Consider the following 12,052-nt stretch of genomic DNA (forward strand, 5'->3'; position numbering starts at 1 on the left):
CATTACAATGGTATAAATGTACCTGGGGTGGGGGGGACAGGGACGGGACCACCAAGCCAAAAACGCTGAAGCAGAACGCATATTCAACTGTGTTGAACTCTATACTTTGAGGTTTCCTTAGTTAACTTACATGCACACTGAAAGCTAAAGAAACACATAGCACTGCTCAAAGCCACACATATGAACCTTGATTATCTGCATAGCTTAGGTGAAGCCAGACATGCACAGATAGCTGGCCGCATAAGATCCAATTTACCAGTTGTGAGTGGACCTGCTACAAGTTTGTCTGATACACAGGGCTCAAAAGAATAGGAGTTTGGGCCTTCTGATAGCTTAAATTGCACTCACAATACCATTTTTTTTTTAAAGTTAAAAGAATTTCTTACTCTCGTATTACACTACATCATTACCAGCCACATCTTCCAAGAAAAACTTTACCAAGCAACTCAACCTTTTCTGAAAATGAGGGGGTTTTATTCAGTTTGGAAACCATGACCTGATAAAGTATTAAAAATTAAAAGGAGAGTGAAGGATGCTTGCCCATGGAAGAAAATGCTAATATACAAAGTGCTTTGAAAAGGTTGTCGCTTAGTCCTAGACCGAAAGAGCATTTGCCATGACTTCCACTCCATTGCCAGCAGAAACAAACAGTAAAGAACATCAATTATTCTAGAAAAAACAGACTAAATCTTAACTATTTCAGTTCTCCCCATCTGTATCAATGAGTAGATGTTCAACTGCAGCAAAAAAAAAGATTGTAAAGCTCATGCCAGTAACTGAACATCGGTTTATACAAATAAGTTCGCCAAATAAACTTGGCTTGATATACTATTTAAAGGAAAAGAGAGGCCCTGTTTACTCCTGCCACTTGTGCCCAGAAGGGCCGCTCCGGCAGAGAGAGCCAAGGAGTGGGAGAGGGCCAGCGGAGGGGGGGCGAGGGAAGGACAGCGCTGTTAGCACCATCAGCTGGCACAGCTGTCCTTGATGCAATCTGATCTTCTTGTGGATCATTACAGAAGTAAAAACATGTCAAGAATCGTGGCTTTCTGCAGTATCAGTTCTGAAGGGCCACTGTGCTTTGCGGATGCTTTTTGCTGGGACAACACTTGTGTCGCTTCTTAAAAAGCAGAAATTGCAGGGGTGTCCGCTAGCGTCTCCAACACCACGACTCGCCTCCGACACGGGTACCTCAACATTTACAGGAACAGAAAGGTGGGATTTCTGGTGCCTAAAACTTCCACGAACTGGAAGCATTGCAACACCACAGATTACTCAGGTTTCTGAATGAAGGAGCTCCCCAGAGCCCAGGGCTGAGACATGAACAAGTCAGACCTGCCCGCTCGGTCACACGTGGGCCCTCAGCCACCTCTCTGTGGGACTCACGGAGGTCGTGGGCCCTCGTCCACGTCACTGCATGACCCACCGTAAGTCATGGGCCTTCCTCTACCTCACCGTGTACCCTGGGGAAGGCTAACGCTCAACCAGGAACAGGAGTCTCCAGCCAGGAGAAGGTGGATGGAGTTACACCCTCGCTGAGAGCTGGGTTTCCCACTCCTGTGCTGTCTTCTCCTTCTAGATTGCTCAGGAGATGCTGCAGGCAAACTCCTGGCGTCTCTGCTACAGATATGCTGGCTTTCATCTGACCCCCCCTGCAAAGTGCCTACATGCCTCCAGAGAAGGTCAGAGTAGCCCTGACACTCAGCTCGAGTAGCCAACCTCTATGCCTGTAAGAAAAAACAAATATTTTAACTAGTTTAAAACTCAAAATTACCATTTAATGGCCTAGCTCCGCAGATTTTACAAATTTCGTCTTCTTTTGGGCAGCTCCTATTTTCCACAAAGGCTACAGTTCTCATTATTGCTGCCCGAATTACCCCCACGAGTGTTTGGGTAAGAATTGTGTTCAAATATTTAATGGAAAATCTGTTCCACCATACTGACAAAAGCAAATCTTCAGGTTCAGCCTGCAAACTTTTACCTTAGACAATGACCTCTGGATCAGCAAGGACTTAACTTTCATAATTTTTTTGCATCACTTCTTGATAAAATACTGAAAGTGAAAGCAAACTTCTTCCACTCAATTTTTTTGTGGTGCTTGTAATCGTAATGCTCAATTTTGTGTTGAACAACAGCGTCATTATACTTTTGTCACAACTTAAGTTACGTGATAAGATCACCTTGTTAAGCCATTCAAAAGCACTAGTACTAAATTGACAGCAAGTAATTTTAGCACCCAATGCTAAAACAGGTAAGAGTCATAGATATTTTAGAAAGAAATGGTCAAACACCAGCAACAGCTGCTGCCATACCAGTATCATGAAACCAATACGTAACTTTGCAAGGAGATGTGTGTGGCATGTTGTCCCATTAAATGGAGATGGTTGTGCATCTTTTTGTACTGATGCTGACAGCAGCTAAAATATAACTGCTTGCCACGAGGAGTGCTAGGTTAGATCACAGTGGAGAAAAGAAAACTTCTGTAGGAACTCTTTTTTTGGCACTTTGTCCAAATACCTCAAGTAATTAGTAGATCTTTTTGCACACATTGCAATTGACTTTGTTGCTGATAAGAGAAACAGCATCTATAAAACTGAATTAATCAGTTGGAAATAGTAGTGGTTTAAAATCACAACACTTACATCAATTGGAGAGCTATTTTGTCCAACAATGTCAGTTTTACCACTGATCTAAATATTTTGCAAACATATTTAAAAATAGGAGAGCAATTAAGTCCTCTAACTGAATCCAGTAACATTTAAGTACTAAAAAATGCAGGGTAAGTCCACAAAACAGAGAGGTCAACAGAGACTAATTCCCATATATATTGCCATTTGGTTCCTACCGACTCACAGAAACATATTTGATAGAGCAAAATTAGGCGGCAGACGGAGTGGGACCAAGAAAACTATAAACTTATCTTTGTACTGTAACAATCACAATAAATCTACTGACCAAGGTCTGAAGCTGTATAGTTCCCACATCAGCAAGTAGTACTGCTGAGTCCCTCTCAAAGCTGCAGGCTGGACACCCGTGCAGGAAACTCCCATGTCCCAGCTAAGAGCAGTCGGGAGTTCTTCCTCCATCCCCCTTTTGATCAGTAAGACAAAACCAGTGACCAATAAAATAAAATTCCAATAAAAATGCTGGAAAGGTGTAAAATCACTGCTTACAACTTGAAAAATACCTATCACGACCTTAACCACCAGAGGACATTACTTCATTTCTTCCTCTGATTTTTTCACTATGAGAAATATGCTATGTCACAATTGTATAATGTCAAAGGTATTTAAAAGCTTAAATACTGAAATCCCAAATAAAATTCAGAATCAAATTTACAATAAATAAAGTATAGCTCATGTACCCAGGTGTTAGTATTGCACTTGTTCTGAAGTGATCTGAAATACCTTGAAAGAAGTTTTGTATCAACTTAAATGCCTGAATTATAGCTGTGCTATGAAAATCATAAAGGCAACCAGAAACAACCAGTTCCTATAGGAATTATCAGTATATGACATCATGTCAGCAGTCAAGATTTAAACTTGTATCTGTCCTTTGATCTACGCACAAAATGCAATGGATATATTTAGAGCAGTACACAGCCGTGGGAGACCATCATTCTGGGAGAACAGAGGGTTGCTCTCATTCTCCACCATGCTACAGATACAACAGCAACTGGAAAGTACTTTTATAAGTTTACAGTAGGATGTGTAAGGTATCTGCGATGGAAGTTTCACCTGTTTATTCCTTTCATTTAAAAGCTTATTTGTCTATTTTACCACTGTGTATATAAATTAACAGGACACACATGTGTGCACACTGAACGCATAACCTTCTCTGCCTCAAGCAAAAACAAGATTTAAATTGTCTGCATGCCCAAACCATAATCTGGGAATTTGGAATTTTCTTCTATTTTACAATTTATCCTACTGTATATGCTTTGTCAGTAATTTTTTGGTTGCTCTAGCACTACTATTCCTAACCTTTACTGGGATCTCTTATTCCATACTTCACTGTATAGAAAGAGTAAGAAAGTCATTTTGATATCCAGAATCCTGAAGGCGATCATTCCCAACCAGTACAGACAAGCCTGTTAAGGCATCCACGTTCAGTGAACGAAAGCTTAGTCACTTTTACCATCAAAGGCATAAAACTATAAGCTACCACAGAAAGATTTCCTTTTGAGCACCAGCATTTTATCCTGAGCTAAAGTACTTTTAAAAGGCCATTTCCATAATTAAAAATATAGTTATTTTTTGCAGAACTCTTTTCACAGACGCTAACACTGATGGAAGACAGTTTGAGAATTTTCATACCGGCCAAAAGGATATATTAACTACGTTTGTCCGCCCCATTAATGTCCCAGAAGTCAATCAAACCACTCATCCATCTATTATATTGTTACAGCACGCAGGGCACTTTCGGGGCCTGGGACTCTGAGGGTAACAGACACGGCAGAAACGCATTTTGGGTGGTGAAAACGGTATTCATTTGGCAGCTGCAGAGTAGCAGCGCATCCTCCCGGCCCACGCAGGTAGACCCACGGAGGGGTTCTGTAAGGCTGCGCACCCGTCAGTGGGGGTGTCAGAAACCGCGCTCGGGGCTCCCTCCGACAGCAGCCTGCGGCTGCGCCTCCGGGGAGCGGAGGAGGAGATCGCCCGAGGCAGCCACGAGCGTGGTCTCTGCGTGGATCGAGCGGTCCGACCACGGTGCGCAGGAAGAGCTAGAAGACCTTCGGAGGGCAACTGCGACGCCCAGGAGGCGCAAATGAAGGACAGAAAAGAACAATCACGCGTGCAAAAGAGGAAAGCCAATTTTACTGCTGTCAAAACCGAATTCCTCTGTGTGCCTAATCCAGCCCACTCAGACTGCCGCACGCCATGCAGCTTCCCTCACTTTTTAGGAGGCCGATTACAGCACCAGAAACTTCTGATACTGAGACTAGTGTTTCCATTTCTGACTTTAATTTCTATCCTCTTTTCCAACTAGTACTTCTCTGTTAGCCTTGACCTTTACTCTTCCAAATACTTTGCATGTTTTAAGTCCCCTGGCTACTTGTTCTCCTCTACTACATATAATTAACAGTTTTCATCCTTCCTGCCTTTTGTTTTAATTGTCCTTCATTCAGTTGCCTCCGAGATGTTGGAAATGAATGAAGGGTTTCTGCTGGAGTTTTACAAAACCAGTCCTCACTCCATGTATATCTGTATCTATCTACAGACTTTTGTAGCTGAAGATACCAAATAAATATTTTTATTTGTAAAGCATTTCCACAGTACGTCATATTAATAGACAGGAATTCTAAAATACATCACATCCTTCAGTTGCTATGGGATCAAAACCCATTTTAACTATGTTTCCATATCCTGTTTATGACTCGGCCTTGCATACAGAACTATATTAAGATTTTATTTATGAGAAAGCATTGTGACAGCGTATAGAAGCACCAGCAAAGTGTGTCCAAAGGCACCTATGCTAGTCAATTTACGAACGTAAAAAGACTGCAATCTAAGCAATTGAAATCAACACTTGCCTTTATATAATCTACATATGATCTTATGATGTGTGTATGCAGACTCCAAATGTGTATTCACATAGAAGAACTACTCTTTAGTTTGCTATGGGATAGCAGCCTCTGTGTTTGTAGACCTAAACTGCACCACCCTACCTGGTGGTTACATCTCTCTGCAGATCAATATGCTGTTTATTATTATTGGTACAATTCTGTTGTTAGCTCTGCTGCTTTCATCTGTTACTTCACTGTCTATGGTTTCTCTCTATATATCTAGATATAGCATATAGTACCTCTCTCTTTCCCCATAGATAGATGTACCCAGATGCAGCTGATTTTTTCAAGGTACAAACTTGGAGAGACAATAAAATGTATTGTCCTGTAGTTCCTGCAGTGTTATTACTGTCCTCACTGCTGCCCAGAATACCTTTGAGAAAAGCAGGATACCCTTAATAAAAAGTGACAGTTACATTTTCGGGGACAGAAGCCTCAACTGCAGATGGAGTTAAAAGGCTACATTACTCCTGCACAATTTAGCTACTCACAGTTGGCATGAGCAATCTGTGTGAGTAGGTGTCAACACAACCATTAAATTACAGGTTAATTTTGAAATTTAGAATCGTGTAATCTCATTTCTGACTTAAGTTGTGCAGGCATGGCTCTCGCAGCAGAGCTGAAACCTGACAGGTCATTTTGGCAAGAGGTGTGATGCACCATGGTTGCATGGGTATGATTAAAAGGCTTTGAAATGATGTGATATCCAAAGAAATACTTTCAAACAACTTTTGAAAATACTTTAACAACTCTAGGCAGCCATATGATTAGAAGACTTAAGAGGGCATACCAGGTTTATATAAAATATTCAGTATTTTTAATATTTCTGATTAAAAAACCCCAAACCAAACAAAATAAGAACATAGACCAGGACAACTGTGGTGAAAGAACTCTTATGTTAAAATTACATTTATCTGGTACTGAGATGCGATACCTGCCCGAGTCAAGTGAGCAGGGTCCCTACAATCCAGCGCCTGCTCTGAACAACGCTATTGCCGATTCCTACCGTATACTCTGTGAGTCCAAGCAAGGGGAAAAACAGAAAGACAGACCAAACAAAGGTAATTTCAGACCGTGTACATAATGGCCGCATTGTGCCCGGGCTTTCACACCTGACCATGTCCCAAGAGCGGATGAAAGCTGATGTCACCGGCTGATGGGAGAAACCATTTCCAGCGCTCTGTCCTTCACGTGATTCCCAACACATCCAGACCCTTTCGGTCAGCTCTCTGCTACCAACACTTCACTTCTCCTAAACTTCTACTGACGAAGCATTCATGAGAAAGGTCCCAGGTGACATCAGCTAAATTTCCTTTTTCCTAGCAGGCTTTAATCCCCTCCTCTGCTCCATTCCCATCCTGAGCAGGTAACCGAGTCCAGCCAAAGTGCAGCACACAAGCATTTGGGGTTTTTGCTAATGCAGCTCTGTCTCACCTCATCATATCCCAGCTGGGCTTAGCTGGGCTAACAGACATCGGTACAAAGCTCACCCATCTAAACAGAAGAGTAGCTCAAAGGAAAATCTTTCTGCCAAATAGTGAGTCTATTTATAAATACGTGGCTACAGTCCTGGACACAAACTGGCACCATGGTTTAACAGCTTTAGGGGACTACACTACTGTAACTATGTTCTTTTATCTACCCCAGCTGAATGGAGAGAGCAAAGAAGGTGTAAGCAGCCAGGACAAACTTGCTGCTGAGATACCATATTTACCAATTAAATAGAACTTGCTGAGCAAAAGTCATATTCTCTTTCACTCACCAGACACTTGGATTACCAAGTCTAAACCAGGAAACAATGGTTACGGAAAGTTGTTTGTTTCTCTATTTTTTTAATCCCTTCAGAAAAAAACCCCACCAAAACTAACAGGGAAGACGGGCTTTACTTCTTGCAAAATGTCCAGGAACAACAGCAGTAGTAACTAAATTTCTTTCTGCTCATTGCTAGAGTATGTTGTGGGTGCCAGATGTGCAAGTTTCCACACACAAGCCTAAGAATGTGACTCAGTTTTAGCTAAATGCAATCACTTCTGAGAGAAGGGACACTTTGGTTTTTACAGACTCATTTACAGCCTCATTTAACCCTAGTTCTCACTGCTCAGACTGCTGGATACTGATGGATGTGACCATTTCTCCACCAGCATATGAACTCACTATGTTCATTCACAAGCCAACAGCTGCCTGGTGATGGGAATTACTTTCTATCACCACTGATCTAGGCTTTATTTGAATTCAGTTTTGAAAAGGCTTATGTGCTTGCTGTCATTGTACCCGAGGAAAAGAAATGGTACACACAGACCTCGTGAGCACAGTGTTTCTAAAGGCTCATGCCTTTAGAAAGTACCAAAACTGAGATAGCACTCTAAAACTAGCTTCCAGCTACTCCTTTTTACTTATAACTGTTTGCAACGTATGAAAATCACATCTAACATTTAACCAGGTAATTAAATACATTTTCCTCTGCATTGTGGTACGGACATTTACTAAATATCTAGTTACAATAACTAATACACACTGTAAAAAAACCAACCTCGCTTAGGCAACCAGAATCTATCAACTTTTACCATAGGCAAGCAATTTGTTCAGGTCATGTATTTCTTCCTTTGCAACCCATGTCCTCTATGACCGAAGAACAGGTTTTAGAAGAGATTGTATATGAACACGCAGTGGAAAACCAGCACCAAGTGTCTTCTGAGGTCAGTCTCCACAGTAGAGGTTACGGATATGTTCATAAACTATTCTCATCTCTTGCTCTTGTATTAAGTAACACCACTCAGTTTTTTTTCATGCCAATTCAAAATTATGCAAAGTACCACAATGCTTCAAACAAAACAACAAAAGGAAGCTCTCATTTTGAATAACAAGAAAAGAAAATGACATTTTTTTAAAGTACCAGTAGTTCTGTCCCAGTAAAATACACTGTTATTAGTGTATTTTGGTTTCATGCCCTAGTGAAGTTTACAGATAGTGAAGAAAATCCCAGTGTAGAACTGCTGCTTTATTGACTTCCACTAAAAACTGAGCTAATTTAGGTCACTGAAGAAACACATATAAGCAATGACACATAGTAAAAGAACTCATGGTTGAAATAATATTTAGCACTTCTGTAGAAAAATGCACCCAAGGATCTCCAAGTAGTTATGAAACAAATTAATTAATTAAACTTCTCAACACCCCTGTGGAGCAAGCAGGCACATTTATCTGTTTTATGAGGAAGGAAGCAGAGCCATGGAGAGGTGGAGTGACTTGCCTGAGGCTACCCAGCAAGAGTCTTTCAGAGTAATAAACAGCATCTGAATTATTGATTCCCACTGCTGCCCTTCAGCTGAATTGTTCCTTTTTTGAAATACTGCAATGAGTTATAATAATTGTTGGCATGATAAACATAATGTGGCAATATTTAGCCGAGATTTTCTTTGTCTTTGTTTAGACTACATTAAAACTTTAGTGTTATTTAAATTGCAATTGGTCTTCTTAGGGTGACCAAAAATCTCCAACTAGTTGAGCAATACTTCCTGTATTTCATTCACAATTGTATCTATTTCTTATATTGCCATCGCTTACATCCAAAAAGGAAGCCAGTCCAGCTTGAAGACGCAGGAAAATATCGCAGCCTTTACATTGTTTCGAGAGGGAATGACAGAAGAGCAGAGAGAATGGCTACTTCCATTCACACCAAACCGAATTTTGAGAGCGGGCAGCAAGCGATGATGCATCGCTTTCATGCGACGCCAGCTAAAGGAATCGCCACTTGGCATCCTGGGGCTGAGGAGACCCCAGCTTCCCGAGCGAACAGCTGCGGTCCCAGGTCACTTTTCCAACAACAAAAAAAATTAAAAAAAAAAAAGGAAAAGCGGCAGGAAGTTGCATGGGGCAAACCGCTCTTTTCCTGCCTCTCGGCTTCCCTGGGTGCCAGAGGAGGATGCTGCCGCTTACCTTTCACGCGTGCGTGTTTTGGGGGGGCTCGACTCGTCAGCGAAGGGCTCGGCGGCTCCTGCGGTAACGGTGCTGCGGGGGAGCGGAAAGCCGTTACCCACGGCGCCCCGAGGGAAAGCTTTCAGCCGAAAAAGCCGCGTCTCCCGCCACGCACCTCCCTCCCACGGACACGCGGGACCCCCCCCCTCACCTCCGGAAGGCTGCGGCTGTCCAAGCGGGGCTGCCCCGACCCACCGGGGACAAGCTCGGAGGGGCCGGTGACCCGCGGGACGCCCCCCCGGCCAACCACCCACCCCCCCCCCCCGCACCGGCTCGACCCGGCCGCCGCTCCCCGGCTTAACGCCCCGTGGCGACGGGGGACACCTATGGCGGAGGAAAGGGGGGGGTGGGGGTGGGGGTGTGTGTGTGTGGAATGGGGGTCCGGGGAGCGCTGGGTCCGACCTGTTGCTTCCCAAATCCGCCGGTAACCGGCGCCCTCAGCCCCGCGCCGGCGGAGGGGAGCGTCCGGGGCCCGCCCGGCCGTCAGCCGCCGCGGGGCCCGCCGTGGAGCAGGCGGGGCCGGGGGCGGCCGCCCGGGGTGGGGGGTTGGGGGGGGAGCGGAGGGTAAAGGAGGGGACGGAGGGGAGCGGAGCGCTGCCCAGCACCGCACGGGCACTCACCGCCGGCGGCCCCTGCCTGGGCTCGGCGCGGACCCGCCGCTCGGCAGCCAGAAAGTTTCTCCTCGGCAGCCCCGGGGGACGGAGCGGGGGGGTTGCGTGGGGGGGGCGTTTTTCAACTCAGGAAGAAAGTGACTCCCCCCCCCCCCCGCTCCACCTCCCGCCTCCCCGCCCTCCGCCCTCCTTCCTTACCTCTCCCCGGTCCTCCTCCTCCTCCTCCTCTCCCCCTCTCCCCCCGGCCCCTCACGCCATGGCGGCGGCGGCGGGCAGCCCCTCACGGCCCCGCCGCCGGGTCCACGGGCCCCGCAGCCCTCGCCTAGTTCTGCGTGGGCTCGTTTGTTTATTGATTCCTGGCCAACACGCGGCCTTTTTCTCCCCGGCTGGTACTTCATGGAAATCACCCGCATGCTCCCCTTACGAGCCGGAGGACTCGTTTCTCCGCCGGGAACGCGTCGGCCCCGGCGGCGGGGGGTGCCGGCGGTTTGGCTTTTCCACACCTGGGACGGGTGGCAGCGGCACCGCGGCTGGGGCGAGGGGGGGCTGCGGGGGTTAAAGCATCGCGGGTGACCCCTTCACCCGCCTCTAGTGCTGCCGGGGAGTTCACGGGACCATCCGTGCAAAGCTTCCCTCAAGCCAGCAAAGAAACAAACCGGAAAAAAAAAAGCCAATTTGTCAAATCTGCTCTTTTAAGTGTGGTGGGACTACTTACACAAATGTTTCCCAGGTGAAACAAAAAACGTGAAACGCTGTGACCGTTCAAGCAATCACCCTGAGAGTTTTTGCAGCCACTCAATTGAAGATACTTAGGAAAGTAATAGAAAAGAGGATAAAATAAATGATCCTTCGGAGCAGTTCTCTTTGCTTCCTCAGTCAGTATAACCAAGAAAATGTATGAAGTGAAGAATTCCAATTCTTTGTTGGGTTCCAAAAGCTGAGCACGTTTTGTCATCTTCAGCCTACTCTACTAAAATAAAAATAAAAACACGTGATAGATCACGATGGTGTCCAGCTACCTGAAGTCTACATTTCACAAAGCTCATTCTTCATTTTAGTAATGTGCTTGCTGATGTTACTGACTCAACCAGTGGGCTCTAAGTGCTCAGCTCCCCGGGTTTAAAATGTAAAAGCTGTGTTTTCTGAGGATGGTTTTAAACAGGCTCTTTGTGGTTTACAGTGTGATTTCCTGCTGTTCTATCAAGATTAATAAACTTGTGGAAACTAGACGAAACTAGAAACTATACATTTCCCTTCACCCCTTGTATTTCCCAGCGATACCTTATTGACAGTCTCAGCGTAATGAATAGGGATCCACAAGCTGCTGCTGCGAACTCCGAGAGCCATGCCAGAGCCTGGAATGAAGCCTTGCTTTTTTACCAGTAACAACATGCCTAAAAGCACTAAGTGCTTCAGTTTCAGTCATGCAAACACTAGATTAATCATTAGAAGATATGTTTCTAAACGCCTATTTGAATGGTACTATGCTATACTGCATTGAGAGCAAGAGTTGTAAAATATTAATATTGTGACACGAATGAGCATGAGAAGAGCTACAGACTCCCCCAGTCAGACCAGATGTGGCTAATAGGACAATTCTGCTGGAGTTATTTCTAAAATCATCAGGATGCCTAAAGTGGAGGGAGGTGTTTAAGTACTAGTCACATGTCTGCATCATTAGGTATTTAAACATATTAAGTATCCGACTCGAAGTTAAATGGAATTAGCCCTTACAATTCTTAACAGCGTAATGCCCGAACGGCTTTTGAAATCCTGACCTTAGTCTGTCTTTGTATCTCTCTATATTGTAGAGAAACTGCACTCTGCTGCCTTGTCATGACTGAGTACCTGGGCAAAGCACGCTGCGGCTCCCCTATAGCATGTGTACCTGGGTTTCTGCCTC

The 12,052-nt window shown here is 44.7% G+C and overlaps 1 protein-coding gene across 3 annotated transcripts in view; it reads right to left on the reverse strand.

Annotated features, from left to right (window-relative positions):
* Positions 1-10,247, reverse strand: part of DSE (dermatan sulfate epimerase) — a 35,684-nt gene extending 25,437 nt beyond the window's left edge. The window contains exon 1 of one of the 3 annotated variants that reach the window (XM_069805029.1): positions 10,159-10,247. The gene's annotated coding sequence lies outside the window, so the exon portion shown is untranslated. Of the gene's footprint in view, positions 1-9,689; positions 9,797-10,143 lie in introns of those variants that run through there. The other 2 variants (XM_069805030.1, XM_069805031.1) reach the window with 2 other exon arrangements.
* Between the last annotated feature and the right edge of the window lie 1,805 nt (positions 10,248-12,052).

This window comes from Haliaeetus albicilla, chromosome 17, assembly GCF_947461875.1.
Source record: "Haliaeetus albicilla chromosome 17, bHalAlb1.1, whole genome shotgun sequence".
Lineage (NCBI taxonomy): Eukaryota > Metazoa > Chordata > Aves > Accipitriformes > Accipitridae > Haliaeetus > Haliaeetus albicilla.